This window comes from Chiloscyllium punctatum, chromosome 24 (assembly GCF_047496795.1).
Source record: "Chiloscyllium punctatum isolate Juve2018m chromosome 24, sChiPun1.3, whole genome shotgun sequence".
In the NCBI taxonomy this organism is placed as follows: domain Eukaryota; kingdom Metazoa; phylum Chordata; class Chondrichthyes; order Orectolobiformes; family Hemiscylliidae; genus Chiloscyllium; species Chiloscyllium punctatum.
In genome coordinates, this window is record NC_092762.1 from 6387200 (window position 1) to 6409237 (window position 22038).

Consider the following 22038-nt stretch of genomic DNA (forward strand, 5'->3'; position numbering starts at 1 on the left):
CAGTGTGACCACGACAGACCTGAATAATCAAAGGTTTTCCCCATTTCTACAGGAAGGGTAAATAGGCCAACACAGTGAAGTAGCATTGTATATAAAGGATGGGATAAGTATTATTATGATGTTAATCAATTCACACACTGCTCCTCCCTGCCTTCACCCCTCATCTCTGCGTATTGATCCTATCAGATATTGGTAACCTTTGAAAACTTCAGAAAATAGCACAGTACAGAGGAGATGACTCTGTCCACTGTCTGCGTTGGACAAGATATAACGTTGTTGTTTGAAGCCCTAGTTCTGTCTTCCCAGACAGTGTAGGCCTTCATGTGCAGATTCCGGCACCTTTTTAAAATGGTTTGAGAGTTTCTGCCTCTACTCCGCTTCCATGTTTGACTCCCAGATACAGATCATACTCTGGGTAAAATAACAACCTTTCTCACCACCTTTCTGATATTTCAACCAATTAGATTAAATATTCGCCATTGGTAACTGAGCTGTCCAACAGGAACAAGGTGTTCTCTCCCTCTCTACGCAGGACCCTGACAATAGGTGCACCACAATCATATCGCCTCTCAGCATCCTCCGTTCCAATCTTTCCTCATAACTGCACTTCCACTGTCGCAGGGTGAAGAATCTCCTCTGTACTCTCCAGTCCAATTCCATCCTTCCCTGTGATGTGGTGATCAGAACTGTACACAATCCCCAAGGTGCGACTGAACTCATTATTTATACAGTTCCTGCATAAGCTTCGTGCTCTGAAGAGTACTTTGTCTGACAGAGGAAATAATGCCATTTGCCACAATAACAAGATTATTGGTGTTTCTAGCTACCTTTGTTTATCTGCCCACACTGACCATACTCTCATTTATTGTACATTCCACTCTATTGTTGATGTACCCAAATGCCTTGCCTTGCACTTCTCTAGGTTGTTTGCTTCATTCACCTGGACCCCATTTTTTTTTATTTTAAAGCAGCCTGCCGTGGGCTCTCTCGTTAAATCCACGCAAGTCACATGCAGTTACAAGTTACTGCCACAAACCGACACAGTCAGATTAATTACACACGATCTTCATTGAACAAATCCAGACCGACCATCCTGGAGTCCCTGAGACTTCCTCAGTGACGGTTCATCCACTGTCTGAGAATTCCAGCCGCGACCTATTCAGTCCCTTTTAGTCCCTTTTCGGTCCCTGCACATTAAGCAAAGCTGCGGTATTAGCCGTTCTCCAGTCCTCCGGCATCATCCCTGCACCCAGGGAGGATTGGATAATGTAGGTAACTATAAGGCAGGGGATTTTCCCCAGCTCCTTTTACCAGTCTGGAACATTGTGTTACCCCTAATTTAAGGATTTGAATCGACAGTAAAATTCTCCGCTCCAAGTTTGTTGTTCCCAATATTTCATCCCTATTTTGATTCAGACAGACAGAAACCAAACCATCTTATGATTTAGTCAAGTCCCATTTTAGTCGAGTTTCATGGAGGATTACTCTCCACAAGGTGAAGTGCATTTTCTCATGATACCCTCCACAATCTGCCTCATTAACTACCTTCCCTGCCTACATGGTCCTCCTGTCATCTGACACTAACCTGATGTTTTTTTCCCCTTTGTCATAACAACTGCACACTGCCGGGATGTCCCAGAATGCACTGGCCTCCCTGTGATAGTGACCATCTTTAATAAGTCATTATACACTTGGACTGTCAATCCGAAAGTGCTCGTAGACATGGCAGAGGGGATAAAAATGGGGCCCCACTTTGTGGACAAGCTCCAGAGATTCTGGTGGAAGACATGGTGCAGGAGAGGGACATTATCTTCCTCTAAGACTGGCAGGAGAGGCAATGGCACCAGACCCTGCCACCTTCGCCCGTTGTTGACCCCTGTGTCAGTGAGGTGCCAGCCTTCTGGGTGAATGACCAGCATAGTAGGCAGGAGATCGGCGACCTTCCCCACTCCACCAGGGAAAGTGCCACCATCTGCACTTTGTGCCCTCACCCTCAATCTCTCTGTTACTGCACCCACCTCCTACCAAAGCTCATGTTCTCCCACTCTCACTGAATGCAGCACCTTCTCTCAGTGGCTCTATAAGCCCTTCTCTGTCCCTCTCCCCAACTCTGCCTGGTTTCTGCGCTGCCTACTCACTCACTCAGGACACCTCGCTACCTTTCCTCCAGCTGTATCAGCTGTAACAAATAATTCCACCTCCCTTAATACTCCTTGGCAAGTCTCTCATTTCGGAAGGATCCACCCCACACGAGAGCAGAAAGAGCCAAGAGGGATAAGTGGCTCCCCTACATTCAGCTCCTAACCACATCGCAGGGGAAGGATCCTTACCCTAACAACCACGAGATGCTGACTGACTCTGTCCAAGTTCAAGGAGTGGGATCTGAGACTCCCCATGACTCACTGTGCTGTGACTGCCCGTGGACAATGATATCAAGCTTCCTGGGTTTGTGTCTGTGATAAACACTAGGACAATACAGCAGGTGGGTGAGCCTGGTAGCTCTGGCTGAGGGGAAATACTGCTAAAGACAGAGTAAGGCAAGGCAATAATTCTGTGAACATTTAAGTCAGCTCAAAGTGAGTGTGTACAAACACGGAGTGAGCAGCCCAAAGGGACAGGCCATGAGCTGGGTGGGTGCCCCTGAGCACAGTGTCCTAATGGCAGCATTTTGTGCGTACAAACACGGAGTGAGCAGCCCGGATGGGCGGTCTATGAGCTGGATGTGTATCCCTGAGCACAGTGTCCTTGCAGCAGGATTGCAATGAGAGTTGTCAGTGCACCCTGAGCTCAGGATTGAAGTACAGAAGTGTACTGTCAGTGGGTTGGAGATGTGCTGGGATGGCATGGTGAGGTTGGCATGTGACAGATGCCAGCATTGTTGGGTATGGAGTACATGCAGCTTCTGACTGTGCAGTGTACCCCGAGATGTTGGTGTCCAAGATAGAAGCCCGCAGGAGCGAGGGTCGAGATGAAGTCACCAGTTACCAGCTGTGACTTTCACATCCAATTCTCCATATTGAGTTTCCCCCCTGTGGGAGGGAGGGTACGAAGCTGCAACCTGATGAAGAGAGATCCACAGAATGTGGCTGTTGATCATCAGTAATCATTTAGTCAACATCTTGCCACTCCTGCACTCAAATGTTGTTTAAAACAGCAGTCCAGCACAGGAACAGGCCCTTCATCCCAGCAAGCCCACACTGACACGCGATGCCGTTCTAAAGTTAAAAAAGAACGTTTTTGCTCCGACACCCCCATGTCATTCTGTTCCCTACTTACTCATATTTGTGCCAAGATCCCTCTTAAGCCTTGCTATATTAGCTTCTTCTCCTCTATCAGTGCATTCCAGGCACTTGCACATTCTGTCTGGAAAAGCAAAAAAAAAACCAACTTGCCGATCATATCTTCTAAACTTTCTGCCTTTTACCTAAAACCTATGGTCCTGAGTAATTGATATTTCTACTCTGAGAAAAAAGCTTCTAACTGTATTTCTATCCATGTCTCTGATAATTTTGTAAATATTCATCAGGTAGCCCCAAAACCAATGATGCCCAGATGCAAACAAACCATGTTTGGTCAATTTCTCCTTCTGGCTAATACCCTCCAAACCAGACAGCATCCTGATAAATCTTTTCCATACCCTCTCCAACACTTGCACATCGTTCTGCTGGTGTGGCAACCAGTACTGTACACAATATTCGAAATATGGGCTGAAAATGTGTTGCTGGAAAATCGCAGCAGGTCAGGCAGCATCCAAGGAGCAGGAGAATCGACGTTTCGGGCGTAAGCCCTTCTTCAGGAATGATGAAAGGCTTATGCCCGAAACGTCGGAGACACTTTCCTCATTCCCGTCGATTCTTCTGCTCCTTGGATGCTGCCTGACCTGCTGCGCTTTTCTAGCAACACATTTTTATCTCTGATCTCCAGCATCTGCAGTCCTCACTTTCTCCTCGAATATTCTAATTATGCCCGAACTAAGTTTCTCTACAGCTGCAATATGACGTGCTAATGTTCATACTGCATGCTCCGATGCATGTCTGCAAGTTTACCATTAGTCTTCTTGATCACCCTATCCACCCGTGCTGCCACTTTCAGGGAACTGTGGAGCTGTACACCCAGATCCCTTCGGATGTTGATGTGGCGTGGAGTTTTTCCATCCACGTTACACCTCTCTCCTGCACTAGACCGTATAAAACACATCACGTTGCAACTGTACAGATAAAATTACATCTGTGTTTTCTCTGTCCAAGTCTGCAGCTGACCTATATCCTGCTGTATTCTCTGCCAATCATCGTCACAATCTGACACTCCACCAATCTATTTACTAATCTCCAGTAACAAAAACACTATTCCACCACTATTCTGTCTTCAATGACCAAGCAGTTCTCTATCCATCTTACTAACTGACCGCTGATCCCATTTCACTTCACCTTCTGTATGAACCTGCCATAAGAAACTATATCAAAGGTCTTGCTAAGGTCCAAATAGCCAACATCCAGCCCCATGCCCTCATCAATCAATTTTGTCACTTCCTCAAAATAATCAATCAAGTTTGTAAACATGATCTTCCCCACACAACTGTGTTGCCTGTTGCTAGTAAGTCCATAGTAGACTACTGTTGGAGCTGCACTCATTCAGACAAGTGATTATAACATCATATTCCTGAATTGAACCTTAGAGGTTAGATTAGATTCCCTACAGTATGAAAACAGGCCCTTCGGCCCAACCAGTCCACATCAACCCTCCGAAGAGTAACCCACCCAGACCCATTCCCCTGCACGATATTCAACCCTGACTAATGTACCTAACACTACGGGCAGTTTAGAATGGCCAATTCACCTGACCTGCACATCTTTGGACTGTGGGAGGAAACCGGAGCACCCAGAGTAAACCCATGCAGACACGGGGGGAATGTGCAAACTCCACACAGACAGTCACCCAAGGCCGGAATTGAACCTACGACTTTGGTGCTGTGAGGCAGCAGTGCTAAGCACTGACTTCTTGATGTTGACTGTACAATAGGAGGTATGTCGGGCCGTGATGGTTACTGTAGTGGGGGTCTTGTCGGGCCGTGATGGTTACTGTGCAGTGGGAGGTATGTCGTGCCATGATGGTTATAGTACAGTGGGAGGTATGTCGGGACGTAATGGTTACTGTATAGTGCGAGGTATGTCGGACCGTGATGGTTACTGTACAGTGGGGGTTATGTCGGGCCGTGATGGTTACTAAAGAGTGGGAGTTATGTCAGGCCATGATGGTTACTGTGCAGTGGGGGCTATGTCGGGCCGTGATGGTTACTGTACAGTGGGAGGTATGTAGGGCTGTGATGGTTACTGCACAGTGGGAGGTATAGAACATAGAACATAGAAAAATACCGCGTAGTACAGTCCTTTGGCCCTCGATGTTGCGCCGATCCAAGCCCACCTAACCTACACTAGCCCACTATCCTCCATATGCCTATCCAATGCCCGTTTAAATGCCAATAAAGAGGGAGAGTCCACCACTGCTAATGGCAGGGCATTCCATGAACTCACAACTCGCTGAGTAAAGAATCTACCCCATCATCTGTCCTAAACCTACCACCCCTTAATTTAAAGTTATGCCCGCTCGTAATAGCTGACTCCATACGTGGAAAAACGCTCTAATGGTCAACCCTATCTAAACCCCTAATCATCTTGTACACCGCTATCAAGTCACCCCTAAACCCTCTTTACTCCAATGAAAACAGCCCCAAGTGCCTCAGCCTTTCCTCATACGATCTTCCTCCCATACCAGACAACATCCTGGTAAACCTCCTCTGCACCCGTTCCAGTGCCTCCACATCCTTCCTATAGTATGTCGGGCCGTGATGGTTACTGTACAATGGGACGTATGTTTGGCCCTGATAGTTACTGTACAGTGGGACGTATGTTTGGCTGTGTGGTTGCAGACTGTATGAGCTGTACAGAGCATTATTCTGCTGCTACCAATTGCCCTCTGCACCTCATGGCTGCATCATCATTAATTATTCACTCTGTTTAAAGTCTGTCCCATTCAGTACTCAAGGGGCTACATATCATAGTGAGGAGGGTCTGAAAAATGTGAAGGTAGCCCTTGCTCCCCATTGTGCAGTGACCATTCTTATTTGAAATGGAGATGTCTGTCTGCAGGAGGCAGATTGGTGACGATGTGGTCAATTATATGTTTCCCTTTTATTGATTCCACCATCACCTGCCACAGAGCAGTCACAGGATCCAACATCAATGCTGAGCACTATCATTAGATTGGATTCCATACATTATGGGAACTGGCCCTTCGACCCAACCAGTCCACACCGACCCTCCGAAGAGCAACACACGCCTCTCTGACTAATGCACAGAATACTATGGGCAGTTTACCATGGCCAATTCACCAGAGCTGCACATCTGTGGACCGTGGAAGAAAACCCACGCAGACACAGGGAGCATGTGCAAACTCCACACAGGCAGTTGCCCGAGGCTGGAATCAAAGCTGGGACCCTGATGCTATAAGGCAGCATGGCTAACCACTGAGCCACCATGCGACACTATATTGACTATATACCAAGGAGCTGTCCCCCGCTGCCTGGATGTGTCCTGTCAGTGGTACAGAACCTACCAGAGAGAGTGCTGATGTTGCCTGGGACATAGTCCTGTTCACAGAATCCTGCTTTTCGGACAATATCTGAATGTTGCTTGATTAGTCCATGAGCAATATATACCAGGTCACTTTCACATTTTCTGTAACTAAGAGTTAATTTCACTTTATTTCTTACATATTTTAAAATAAACCAAACATCATTGTTTTCATGTTGAGCACTATTGAAGTGAACAATAATTGAATTACCAGAGCGCACAGCTAAATCTTACACAATTCAGTGACCGTAGTAAACAGCCGATTCATGTTCAGATCAGTGAACACACCACCTTGCAGCCAGCAAAGCTGTTGAAAATGGCTTTGACGAAAAGCCTGAGTTCAGACACAGTGTTATCGGGCCTCACCACGACCTCCAAAACACTGGCCATCTCCAAAATCTGTCCAGAGAGCTCCCAAACTGGACCTGGGCAGTTACTCACACAATCCCTCACAATAGACTGGTTAGAGACATATCTGATCAACGGGGACATGTGTGTGGGACAGACTGGTCAATGGACGAGCACATGGCGCTGATCCAGACGCAATTTACTGTTTATAACAACGACCTGTAAACAGCCATGTCTTGCAAGTATATCCCTTCTGGTGTGCCACCTAAACTCTGTAATTCTGAATCTTGGACCTGATCCTGAATGAAGCTGTTATAAAGGTGATGGACTCCCGCAGCACGTAGCATCTTACATTGACTCTCTGTTAAATCATATCCAGTGTATTTTAGCCCCACAATGTCAGTATCCAAACAGAATTGTGCAGTTCCATTGATTGCCAGCGTGATCCCAGCCCAACGACCTTGTGTCTGACTTGAGCTGGAAATCTCTGTGTAAATGTTTGCAGCATTGTTCTACCCATTAACAAACATTAAGTAAAGTCTCTTTACTGAAGGTCCGATAGCCTTTCATAATACCAACTTTTAGATTGTCCAGTAAAAACAAAATTACCCATTTATTCAGTAAACTGTCATAACAACAATATGATGTAAACTCACAATAAGTAACATTGAAATAATGAGTCTCATTCCCACACCCAAGACCAAATTATGATTAAGTGCAAGAACTTTGAAAATTTACAATTATCTTCCCTTGTATTAATACTGTTAACTAATCATCGAGTCTCCTGCTCCTCAGATGTTGGCTGAACGTCTGAGTTTTTTTATTCAGGACCACACATTTTGACTCTGATCTCCAGCATCTGCAGTCCTCACTTTCTCCCTGCTAATAGTCACTCATAATCATTTTCGTGGTAACAATGTCACTGTGTGTTTAAACATGTTCCAGTCAGATATGAGTACGTTTTCAGTTGCTTCAGTCAATCTCAGAGATCAGTAATGTGGGATGAGAATGCTCGTGTCTGTGATGCTCGATATGTAAGTCATGCCTCTGAGAGACTAACAGATTGTTTCAAACAGCATATCCCTTCAGCTATTCACAACAAGCAAGGTACTGCCTGGACCAACCAGCCTGAGCTCACAAAACCCAACACACAGTGTCCAGCATTGAATAGGTCTTTACAATATTTTTTATGTTAATCTATTCATGAAATGTGATTGGGGCGGCATTTATTGATAGATAGGGAACTTGAAACAGTGACACGGAAGGAACTGCAATATACTTCCCAATCAGGATGGTAGATGGCTTGGAACAGAAGGCGAACATGGTGGGGGCCCCGTGTATCTGCTTCCCTTGTCCATCTTGATGGTATGGGGTTCAGTGGTACGTTGAAAGGAGCCTTGGTAAATTTCTGCAGAGCACCATGTAGATGGCAGGTATTGCTGCTACTGAGCGTCAGTGGATGAGGGGTGAAGTTGCACTCACACAGGCAAATGGAAGTATTTAATCACACACACATTTACCATGTGTCTTAGCAATAGGGGACAGGCTTTCGGAAATTTTGAGGGGAGTTATTCCCGCAGAATTTCTCGCCCCTGACACATTCGTGTAGCCAATGAATTTATATACATCAAAAAGTGGCGCTGGAAAATGAAAACAGGCCAGGCAGCATCTGAGGTACAGGAAAAATCAATGTTTTAGCATAAGCCCTTCATAGGAACGGGAAATGAAATCATATGGTCAGTCCAGTTCAGGTTAACGATAATCCCCGCGATATTGCTTGGTGTGTGTTCAGTGATGGTGGTGGCAAAGAACGTTAGAGGATGTGGTTCAATTTTCCATTGTTAGAAGTAATCGTTGTCTGGCACATGTGTAATAGAAATGGTATTGTCACTGTTCAGCACAAACCTGCATATTTCCAGATCCTGTAACATTTGGATAAGGATTGCTTCAGTATCTGAGTAAATCACGATCGGTGTTGAACATTGTATAATCATTGGCAAACAATTTTACAGTCATTAATGACGCAGCTGAAAATTATTGGACCTAGGGCAGAGAGCATTCTTATAGCTCACTGATGCGGACCCTCTCTCTGAGCTAAGAAGTTTGCTTCAAGTTACACCTGCTCCAGAGGTGTTTATCAACATTTGTGAATGGAATAATATGACAATATCTACCACAAGGAGCTGAGTGAGGACTTGGTTAGCTTAATTAGTTGGACGGCTCGTTTGTAACGCAGATAAGTGCCAACAGTGTGAGTTCAATTCTGCACTGACTGAGTTGACTGAAAAGGGCTGTCGTATTCAACCTCTCCCTTGCTTGAGGCATGATGACTGTCCAGGTAAACTACTGCCAGTCATCTCTGTCTAAAGAGAGAGCAGCCCTATCGTCGCGAAGGAGTCTGGTGCCTTACTTTTCCATTTCTGACCTACAGGCTTACTCAAACACCAACACAGGGGAACTGCTGCGGAGCTGTCCTGGAGCTGAGATGGTTGCTCTCCTCCAACCCCAGGCACCTTTCTTTGTACGAGGTACAACTTCAGCCAGTGCAAACGATTCCGATTTGCTCCAGTTTTGCCGTTAATCGTGGATACAACACTTGGTCAAATGCAGTTATGATGATGTTAAGTGCAGCCACTGTTGCCTCACCTCTCGAATTCAGCTGCGTGGTCTCTAGTTGGACATCGTTAAACTAAGGCTTCAATGAGCCCAATGGATGAGAGACCAAACTAAGCTTCAGTGAGCAGGTTGGTGCGGTGGAAGTGCTGCTTGATCCCAATGTGGGTGACATCTTCCATCCCTTTATTAATGATAGAGATGAGAACAATGGGGCAGTCATTGATTGTCTGTTGGTTTGTCTGTGTGTGTACAGGACACATCCGGGATATTTTCCCTCATTGACAGGTCGATGTCAGTGCTGTATCCCAGCTGGAACAGCTTGAATGGAATCTTATCATGGCCCACAACCTTTGCATTCCTCATCCCTCCAGCCGTATGGAATTACCACGCACAATGAATCGAATTAGCTGAAGACTGCCATCTAGAGGAGGCTACAATATATCATCCTATCGATACTTCTGTCTGAACATTGTTGTGGTCGTTTCAGCCTTAGCTCTTCTGTTCTGTTGGGCTCTTCCATCATTGAGGAAGGTGTTATGTAGGGATACTCCTCCTCCAATGAGTTGTTTGATTGACACCACCATTCAACCTGGCTGCATGTGACAGGATTGCGGAGATTATGTCAGATTTGTTGGTTAGATCTGTCTGTCACGATCTGTTTATGCTATTTGGTGAGTAAGTGGTCCTGTTTGGTAACATCACCTCACTGTGAGGTGTACCTGGTGCTGTTTTTGGCCAGCTCTCCTGTATTGTCCAGTAAACAAGGGTTTATCCCCTGGCTTGATGGTCAGGGTAAAGTGGACCACATGCGAGGCAATGACAGTGAAAATTGTGCTGAAGTACAATTCTGCTGTTGTTGGGAATCACAAAGGTAAGTGCTGAGTTCTAGGTCTCTTTGAAATCTGTCCCGTTTAGGATGGTGGTTGTTCTCTCACATGTGCGCTCACGCATGTACACACACACACACAATTCTTTGTCCCCAGAAATACTGTGTGCAGGAGTCATTATTCCCAATATGGTAATCGATCAATGTTTCTGCAGCTCTGGTGAAGATGAGATCAAGTATGTTTCTCCCTGTCAGTCGTTCCCTCCCCATCCAGTGCAGACTCTGTCTCGCAGCTATGTTCTTTTGGACACGACCATCTCGATCAGGAATGCTGCTACTGGCGCCCTCTTGGTGGTGATTTTGAAATAGCCCACCCAGTGTACATTCTCCAGCTCAATCACTCTGTCAGTGCGTTAGCCAAGTGTTCAATGTAGAGGGCCACTGATCTATCAGCTGAGGGAAGCGAGTCAGCAGGAGGTTTCCGTGTCTGTGTTGGATCTGACACGTGATGCGTCGTTATGTTACATTATTGCTTGAGGAGTTTGTAGGACGCCTCCCCCACATTTAGCCCTAGCACCCAGACGTTTGGAAGGAGGGATTTCCAGTGTCTGCAGGGCTTTTACTTTTTTGTCACTATCAATCGAAGGGCCTCTTCTGTGCTGTATGACACTCATTCAATAACTCTTGTGATTGGACAGTCCTTCAGTTCCTCCTAGTGCTTTGTTTATTCCACAGATATCTACAATATTTATTTCAATTAAGACATTGCACAAGTCAATTTTTCTACGTGCATCTCTGTAACTTTCCCTGTAATCTCCGACATCAATCTGTATCTCAGTAACCCTCCGTATCACTACAACCATTATAACAGCCGACAGCTCCATCTATCACTGTAAACTCCGCCAGCCCCTACACCCCTCCTTATCTCTCTAAACTCCAGCTGCTTCACCTGTCCCCATATCCTATGAATGAGTTCAAAAATATATCACTAGCCTATTCTAGCATGCACAGGCCACACTATTTCTGTAATACCTCCAGTCATGCTTTTCTATCTCTGTAACATCCCCAGCATTTCTTTCCTACCTCTGTTGCATCTCCAGCCTTGCTTTCCTATCGCTGTAACATCTTCATCCTTGTTTTCCTCTCTATGTAACATCTTCAGCCTTGCTTTCCTCTCTCTGTAACAACTCCAGCCTTACTTTCCTATCTCTGTAACATCTTCGGACTTGCTTTCCTTCACACCTCAGTGAACTGTTTTTTTACTCACCTCAGTGAATTGTTTATATATTTGCTCCTGCATTTTCATCTATCTGGGGCTCCATAAAATATCCCCACCAGTGTGTCTGTCATCGTTTGGACCCTAACCTAGACCCATAAAGCCTCATTTGAAGACACGTCCAAGGTATGGTCCCTCCTCACTGCAGTAACTGTTGCTTAATTAATAATGCAACACCACCTCCTCTTTAACACCCTCTCCTGTCCTGCGTATAGTTCTAGAACATCAGAATATTGAGCTGTTAGCCCTGACCTCTCTCAAACACGTCTCTGTGATAGCAAAAATGTTCCACCTCCATTTGTCAACTCATGCCATTATCAAAACGTTTTGTCTGATAATACTCCCAGCATTCACGTAAGATGGAATATAATACCTGGAATACACTGTACATCGGAGTTCCTCAATTATTCACTGTTTGTTATCAGGCTGCCTAAACCATGAACCAAAATTGGAACTCTGAGACTGAATGACTGTTTGTTGAATTGTAATTTCTTTTTTTAAATTGTATTCATCAAGTACAACTTTCCAGAACTTTGCAGTCAGCTCCACATGCAAAGAGTTTCTGATGGTTAATTCCCCCCTCAGTGTGCATAGGGGACAGTCTTCAATAATGGAGAAACTGAGGATTGCAGTTGATGGAAATCAGAGTTGAAAAGTGTGGTGCTGGAAATGCACAGCAGATCAGGCAGCATCCCAGGAACAGGAGATTCGATGGTTCGAGCATGAGCTCTTTATCGGGAAGGGATTGGTGCATTCCTTTTTTTTTGATTCCGTGATTCGCAGGACGTTGGGAACCGTACTTGCTCAGGAAGGCAGCACTGTATATAGCACTGAAATGGAAAGCATTCAATCAGTTGGTTGGACAGGGTGTAGACATGTTGAGGGGAAATACAGACTGATTGAAGTACAAACATAAGGATAGCTAAATACCCTGTGTCAGATGGGGTATAACCTAGGTTACTCCAGGAAATGATGGAAGAGATTCCCGTGCCTTTGGTGATAATCGTTGCATCCTCGCGGTCCATTGGAGTAGTGCCAGATGATTGGAGAGTGGCAAATGTAATTCCCTTGCTCAGGAAAGGGAATAGGGACAACCCTGGGAATGATAGAACAGTCTTACACCAGTGGTGGACAAAGTATTGCAGACAATTCTGAAAGACAGGATTTACAATTATTTAGAAAAAATATGAATGATTAGAGAGAGTCAGCATGTTTTTTCGAGGTGCAGGTCATGCCTCACAAATCTTATTGAATTCTTTGAAGATGTGAAAAAACACGTTGTTGAAGGTAGACCAGTAGACTGGGTGAAAAAGAATTTTAGAAAGGCATTTGATAAGATTCCCCATTGTAGGCTCATTCAGAAGGTAAAGAGGCATGTGACGCAGGGAACTTGGGCTACAGTCTGGATACAGGCATGGCCGGCCCATAGAAGGCAGGGTTTGGTAGCAGATGGAAAGTATGCATCTTGGAGCTCAGTGACCAATGGTGTTCCACAGGGATCGGCTCTGGGATCTGTGCTCTTTGTGATTTTTATACATCACTTTGCTGAGGAAATGGAATGGTGGGTTAGTAAGTTTGCCGATGACATGAAGGTTGATGGAGTTGTGAACACTATGGAGGGCTGCTCTATGTTGAAACAGTACTTTGACAGGATGCAGAGAAGGGCTGATAAGTGGTAGATAGAGTTCAAACTTAAACAGTGTGAAGTGATTTATTTTGGAAGGTTGCATTTGCGTACTGAATATAGCGTTAAAGGCAGAATTCTTGGCAATTTGGAGGAACATGGGTATCTTGGGGTCCATGTCAATAGATCTCACAAAGTTGCCACCCAAGTTGATAGGGTTGTTAAGAAGGTGATGGTCTGTTGGCTTTCATTATCAGGGGGATTGAGTTTAAGTGCAGCGAGGTTAATTCTTATCTCTATAAAGCGGTGGTTCAACTACACTTGGAATATTGTGTTCAGTTCTGGTTGCCTCATTATAGGAAACATGTGGAAGCCTCAGCGAGTGCACAGAGGAGATTTACCAGGATACTGTCAGGACTGTAGGACATGTCTTCGGAAGAAGGTTTGAGGGAGCGAGGGCTTTTCTCCCTGGAACGACGAAGAATGACAGCTGACTTGATAGAGGTGTACAAGATGTTGAGAGCCAAAATTGGATCGCCAGAGCCTTTTTAACAAGGGGCATAATTTTAAGGTGATTGGAGGAAGGTTTGTGGGAGTTGTCAGAGGTATGATCTTTGCACAGAGCGTGGTGGGGGCAGAGTGCATCGCCAGTGATGGTAGGAGAGTCAGATACATTAGGGATAATTAAGTAGACCCTTGGATAGTTACATGGAAGGTTAATACATTGAAGGTTATGTCGGATAGTCTGTTCTTAGAGTAGGCTAAAAGGCCGATAAAACATGAGGGCTGAATGGCTGTTACTGTGCTGTACTGTTCTGTATTCCAAGTTTCATTCAGTTTGTGGATTTTCATCAGTTGGTGAAAGTGTGAGGGAGTGAGGCGGGTAAGGGAGTGAGGTGTGTGAGGTCAGGAAGCTGGAGAGGGACATTAGACCAAGACTTCCATTTATGGTATGCATGGTTACATTCACCTGAGTGTCAGCACAATATGTGCGATTACGTAGACCAGTAGTTCAAGTATTAATCTGATTTTTGACTTTCTGTTAGCTCCTGGTTTCTTCAGTTACATTCTGTTGGGTGACCCATGTATTAATATCTGATCATCTGCAGACATGTACAAATTTATTTTGATACTGTTGAATGTGAAGGTACATTTATTGGATATAATTTTAAGAATTCAGAGGATTGCGACACAAGATGCTGCAATAAACTGTCAATTATGAACATTTTCACCCAGTGTCTGGTCCAGGGAGCAGATGTAGGGAGTATGTGAGACGTGCCAGGTGTCAGCAACATAAGCAACACCGTGAGATTCTGACACTCCATGTCCATACAACTGCTCTCTGGGTCTGGATTTCACTGCAGATGACATTGTAAGACTTAGTTCCTGGACAATCATTGGTTCCTAATTTAGACGGTATTTGTAACTACACTGAGAACAGAGATAGTCTGTTGGCTAGATTGCTCCTGCCCAAGGTAGAATCCAAATGATTTACTTTGAAGGAATGTTTGAATGATTGCCCTGACCCAGGTTGGAAATTATCTGGACAGATTCAGGAGCAGGTCAGTGTCTCACTGAGTGCCGCAGGTAGCTGTGAGATCCAGTAGCACTGTGCTGTAATTGAAGCCTTTTGGAATCCATGTTTAATGTCGGTCATGATTGCAACGTGGTGGGTTTACAGACCTGAACAATAATCAGGTGTTTGCCATGTTTGTGAATTGGGCAATGATGAAATATTTAAACACAATTATTCAAGTGAACAATAATTGCATCATCTCTGAAAACAATTAAGTTGATTCTATATTGATGGAATTAAAATATAAACAACTCACAACATTTTATGACACAAAACTAAAGGGTGCACATTTTGTTTTGTACAGCAAAAGAACATGTTGTCTGACTAGATCGAGCGAATCCTTAGAAGAGTACAAAGGCAGGTTGAGTATACTTAAGAGGAAATCAGGAGGGTAAAAAGAGGACATGAGATAACATTGGCAAATAGAATTAAATAGAATCCAAAAGGATTTTACAAAGACTTTAAGGAAAATAGAGTAAATAGGGAGAGAATAGGGTCTCCTAAAAAATCAGCAAGGGGGCCTTTGTGTGCTGCAGCAAGAGATAGGGGACATAATAAATGAGCATTTTGCATCAATGTTTACTGTGGAAAATGACATGGAAGATATAGAATGTAGGGAAATAAATGGTGACATCTTCAAAATGTTTATATTATAGAGGAGGATGTGCTGAATGTCTTGAAACGCATAAAAATGGATAAATCCGTACGACCTGATCATGTGTACCCGAGAACTCTGTGGGAAGCCAGGGAAATAATTGCTGGGCCTGTTACTGAGATATTTGTATCATGGGTAATCACAGGTGAGGTGCCAGAGGACTGGAGGTTGGCGAATGTGGTGCCACTGTTTAAGAAGGGTGGTAAGGAAACGACAGGGGACTATAGACCAGTGAGCTTGACAGCGGTGGTGTGCAAGTTCTTGGAGGGAACTCTGAGGGACAGCATGTACATGTATTTGGAAAGGCAAGGACTGTTTAGGGATGGTCAACATTGCTTGGTGAGTGGAAAATCATGTCTCACAAACTGGATTGAGATTTTTGCAGAAGTAACAAAGAGGATTGATGAGGGCAGAGCGGTGGTCGTGATTTATTTCAACTTCAGTCAGACGTTCGACAAGGTTCCCCATGGGAGACTGATTCGCCAGCTTAGATGTCATGGAATATAGGGAGAACTAGCCATTTGAATACAGAACTGGTTCAAAGGTAGAAGACAGAGTGGTGGTCGAGGGTTGTTATTCCGACTGGAGGCCTGTGACCAGTGGAGTGCCAAAAGGATCGGTGCTGTGTCCTCTACGTTTTGTTATTTACATAAATGATTGGGATGCGAGCATAAGAGGTACAGTTAGTAAGTTTGCAGGTGACACCAAAATTGGAGATGTAGTGGACAGCGAAGAAGCTTACCTCGGATTTCAACAGGATCTTGATCAGATGGGTCAATGGGCTTAGGAGTGGCAGATGGAGTTTAATTTACATAAATGCGAGGTGCTGCATTTCGGGAAAGTAAGTCTTAGCAGGAGTTTTCCTCTTAATGGTGAGATCTTAGGGAGCGTTGCTGAACAAAGAAACCTTGGAGTGCAGTTTCATTGTTCCTTGAAAGTAGAGTCGCAGATAGATAAGGTCGTGAAGTAGACGATTGGTGTGCTTTTCTTTATTGGTCAGAGTATTGAGTACAGGAGTTGAAAGGTCATGTTGTGGGTCTACAGAAAGTTGGTTCGGCCACTTTTGGAATATTGCGTGCAATTCTGCTCTCCTTCCTATCAGAACAAAGTCGTGAAACTTGAAAGGGTTCAGAAAAGATTTACAAGGATGTTGCTAGGGTTGGAACATTTGAGCTGTAGGGAGAGGCTGAATAGGCTAGGGCTGTTTTCAGTGAAACGCCGGAGGCTAAGGGATGACCTTATAGAGGTTTTTAAAATCATGAAGGGCAGAGACAGGGTAAATGGAAAAGGTGTTCTCCCTGGTGTGGGGGCATCCAGAAGTAGAGGGCATATGTTTAGCGTGAGAGGAGAAAGATATAAAAGATACATAAGGGGCATCTTTTACATTCAGAGGATGGTATGTGTATGGGATGAGCTGCCATAGCAAGTGGTGGAGGCTGGTACAATTGCAACATTTAAAAGGCATCTGGATGGGTATATGATAGGAAAGGTTTGGAGAGATATGGCCCAGGTCCGGGCAGGTGCGACGAGTTTGGGTTGTGATATCTGGTTGGCATGGACGGGTTGGACCAAAGGGTCTATTTCCATGCTGTACATCTCTATGATTCTAATTTAGAGATGACAATAATTTAACATGCACTGTCAAATAAATAAATGTTTTATCTTATTAAATTGTAGCATACAGTAAGTTGAAAACTTGCAATTTTTAGAATAGATAATAAAGAACGAAGAACAAAGAAAATCCAGCACAGGAGCAGGGCCTTCATCCCTCCAAGCCTGAACCGATCCAGATCCGATCTCTAAACCTGCCGCCAAATTTCTAAGGATCTGTATCCCTCTGCTACCTGCCCATTCATGTATCTGTCGAGATATATCATAAACTATGCTCCCACAGAATACTCCAAATATGCTCCGATCAGAGCCTGGTAAAGACTCAGAAATCTATCCCTGCTTTCATATTCAAGTCCTCTCAAAATAACTACCATCATTGTGCTTGTCTTTCTGACCGGATAGGCTACCTGAAACAATGAACGTATGATGGACATTAATAAACTTATCATGGAGTTACAAAAATGAACAGTGATTAAAGCATGCTGGCAAATGGATTCCAGCCTTGTCTAAACTCTCTGTGCTAATCCACATGCTGCAGAATTCAGACAGGCTGCAGCTCCCTACAGACGGTTTGCAAACAAACCTGACAGCTACAGCTACAGACCCTGCAATACCCTCCTGATGATGGACTTTAATGGGACATTGGAATGTCGCCCTTGGGCCATCAATATGCCAACCCTGGCCATTCCATGAACCTGATCATTCCATTGGCAGATCCTCCGTAAACTCCCAAGAGTTTGGAGACTTGGAAGAATAAGAATCACCTCAAAACCCCACAGAGTGCGGTAACTGGAGAATAACCACTGGGAAATAAAACAACTCCAAGACCATCGGAAGAATAAGAAGCCATCACCACGTGGAGCCCGACCAATTTCTAGTCTGATGGTTACACGATCAGCCAAAGTTAATTAAAAGTATAAGACAGTTTGCAGTATTTTTCATTACTTTATCGTAAATTGTATGGTACTAACATTGACTATGCTCAATAAACAAATATTATTGTTTGTAAGAGTTGCCTCACAGTTCTTTTGCTCAATAGAAGACTTTAACCTCACTGTGCGGCAGATACAACACCTTCCTAACTATGCACTCAACCTGCAAGTTTTCCTTGAGACATTCCTGTGCAAGAACTCGCAACTCTGTTTGCACTTCAGACTTCTGAATTTTCTTTTCATTTATCAAATAGTCCATGCCCCTCTTCTTCCTCACAAAATGCATCACCTCACGCTTTCTCAAGATGTACTCCATCTGCTACTTCTTTGCCCACTCTCCTATTCTATTTAAATTCTTCTGCAGCCTTCCTGACACTTTAATGCTACCCGTCCCTCTACCTATCATTGTGTCATCTGAAAGCCTACCCAGAATGCCCTCAGTTCCTTAATATAGATCGTTAATGTACAAAGTAAAATGTTAAGGTCCCAACACTGTGACTTGTGGAACACTAGTTGTCATCAGCTTCTATCCTGAGAAGGACCCTTTTATCCCCACTCTCTGCTTTCTGCCAGACAGCCAAGCTTCTGCACACACTAGCACCTTGCCTCTAACAAAATGGGACCTAGTTTTACTCAGCGGCCTCCTGTGTGCCACCTTGTCAAAGTCCTTCTTGAAGTCCAGGTGGCTAACATCTACTGGCTTTCCTTTGTCTCACTTGTTTGTTACATCCTCAAATAACTCTTACAGATATATGAGGCATGCCGTCCCCTTGATGAAACCATACCAACTTTCGACCCAATTTTACAATTCACCTGCAAGTATTCAGAAATTTCGTCCTTCACAATGTATTCCAGGATCTTATACATTACTGAGGTTGTGCTAATCGGTCTGCCACATTCTGCCTTTTGCCTTATTCCCTTTTTAAAGAGGGTGTCACGTTATCAACTTTCTAGTCTTCTGAGCCTCTCCCTGATTCCAGAAATTCATTAAAGATCACCACAAATGTCACCATTATTTCTTCAGCTATCTCCCTTGGCACTCTGCAATATCGTCCATCTGGTCCAGTTCATTTACCCATTTAGTTTTTCGAGCAACCTCTCCTAATAAGCTGTGCCCACATGCTACCTTGAATTTGTGGGATACTATTCTTGTCTTTCACTCTGAAAACTGGCATGAAATAATTGTTCAGTTTCTCGGCCATTATTTGTTCCCCATTACTATATCTCCAGCGTCGTTTTCCGCATCCCAATCTCCATTTTTGCCTCTCTTCTGCCCTCTAAATATCGAAAGAAACTCTTACAGTCTTCCTTTGTATTACTGGCTACCTTACCCTCATATTTAATCTTTTTCCTCCTATTTCTTATTTTGTTGTCCTGTCTTAGTATTTGTAAGCTTCAAATTCCTCTGGTTTCCACTGGCATTTGCCATGTTATATAATTTCTCTTTTGCTTTTACGCTAACCCTGATTTCCCCTGGCATCCATTGTTGCCTCATCCTCCCTATACCATGCTTCGTTTAGCTTGGGATGAATCTCTGCTGTGTCTCCCGACGTACTCCCAGAAAGCCCCCCCCCCCCCAATTACTGTTCCACTGTCTTTCCTGCTAGCCTATTCTCCCAGTCAATTCAACATAGTTCCTCTCTCATGCCTTTGTAGTTGCTTTTATTCAGTGGTAATATTGTGAAATCTGATTCTATCTTCACCCTATTTAATTGAAGAGTAGGTTCAATGATATTATGCTCACTGCATGATAAACCTTCCTTTACCTTAAGCTCCCTTATCAAGTCTGCCTCATTGCACAACTCTAAATCCGGTATTGCCCAATCCCTCGTTGTACCATAAGTTGCTTCAAAAAGCCATCTCATAGACATTCCACAAATTCCATTTCTTGCAAACCACTGCCAACCTGATTTTCCCAGTCCACCTGCATATTGAAATTCACCCAATCACTATAACTTTGCCTTTCCTGCACATCTTTCTTATCTCGTGATGTGCCCTCCGCCCCAGCTCCTGACTATGATTTATAGGCCTGTACATAACTCCAACTATGGCTTTTCACCTTTTCAGTTCCTCAATTGTAACTGCCCGGATTCTAAACCACCTGTCCCTACATTGAGTTTTGGGAACTGAGTGATGGGAATATAAAACATTTTAGCATTGTCAAAAGTTCATAGTTTAGACATTGATTAAAAATATTAAATTGTCAGTTCCTCTGGCCACAATCTAGTTATTTGGCCAAATATTCTGTCTGTATTAGGGAAGAATGCAGACATTTGAAACTATTCGTAAAGCAAGATATGAAGACGACATGCGTCTGTAAATAGATTAAGGTGGGTCAAGTGAACAGACAAATATTGTTGTATGCAGCATCGTAAGAAAAACTCTCTGTGCGCTCAAAGATGTTGGCGGTAGAGTTGAAAGACAGTGTATTATTTCAATGGAGAGATTGGGTTGAGGCACAGAGGAACCGGGCACTTGGATTACGAAATAAAACCGATAAGTGTTCATAAAGTTTTGAGGGAGGTAAGATAAATGTAGAAACTTGCTCAAACAGAATACATTCAAAATTAGGGAAGATTTTCCACAGTTTTGCAGGGTAGTGGCGACTCCACATTGAGAGAGTGATGGCCATAATGACATGCAAATCAGTGCAGAGTAGATTCACTCAACTAACTCCTGTGAGGAACGTTTATATCAGTAGGAAATCTTGAACTGACTGACTCTGGATATGCTCAAATTTAGGTGAACAACATGTGATCTTGGTAACCCCAGAATATTACAAGTAGACTTTTCAATTTTAACTTGAAACAAGGCAGAGGCAGGCAGAATCTTGACTAAGAGTGACGCACTAACATTATAAGGGCAAAGGTGGAATGTGCGATTGAGGTCACAATCAGATCATCCACGATCTTACCGCATGACGGAGATGTATTGGTGACTTACTCCTGATGCTGGTTTCAACATTTCTGTAGTATTTTAGATACTGAAAAATTATGAGCCGATTCTCATGAATATGCAGCCTTCTCCTCTCAGATTATTAGGCACAACTTTACACATGTGACCTTTTAAACAGCCCTGGAAAAAAGCACTCAGGAAAGTTTCATGGTTTGGAGAAATATCAGGAGCATAGGGCAAAGTGAAAGCTTCCCTTAAAACTGCTTTAGAAATCAGATTGGGTAGAATGGATGTCTTTAATAGTCAGATTCCTTTCAGTTATTCTTGGGAGGTGAGTTTCGTTAGCAAGGCTGGCATTCTGTGACTTCTGTCTAATTTCTATTCGGGATATGAAACCCAGGGGTTCTTGCGATGCGGGGACACTAACAGGTATGTTACAAAGAGAGAAACGGGATTCTGAACTATTTGATAGTGAAGGGAGAATGGTATAGCTCCAAGTTGGTGTGCTGTGTGACCTTGAAGATTGTATTCTTCACCATTTGATGCTCACAATCCATGGAAATACTGAGACCACATTTTCTGTTTTCAACAATTTAAGTGATAGTCACACAGCAGACAAAGAGGCCATTCAGTCCAATACATGTATGCCAGCCAGAAAACACCAAACGACATTAATCCCAGATACCTGAAGATCAATATTCTACTATTCCCTGGCATTTGTGTTTAAATGCTGCGTTATCTTATCATATCCATGAGGTGAACTTTTTTGTTCTTTCAATAGATGAACGAAATGGTTTCATGGAAATAGATCACACAATTTCAAAGGCAGCGACAAGCTCATCAGACCAATAAAATGTCTACATTGTTCAATAATTATTAGAAAGTCGGATTGTCTTTTCAATTCATTTGGCATTTTAATTGTGCTCGACCAGCATTAATTGCCATTCAGACGTTCCAGTCCAGTTGATGTTGGTCCATTCAAGTGGCTGTTGAGAGGGAGTGCCAGCAGTGCATCTCTTGTGCTGGTTTAGCTGGGAGTAAATATTTCTG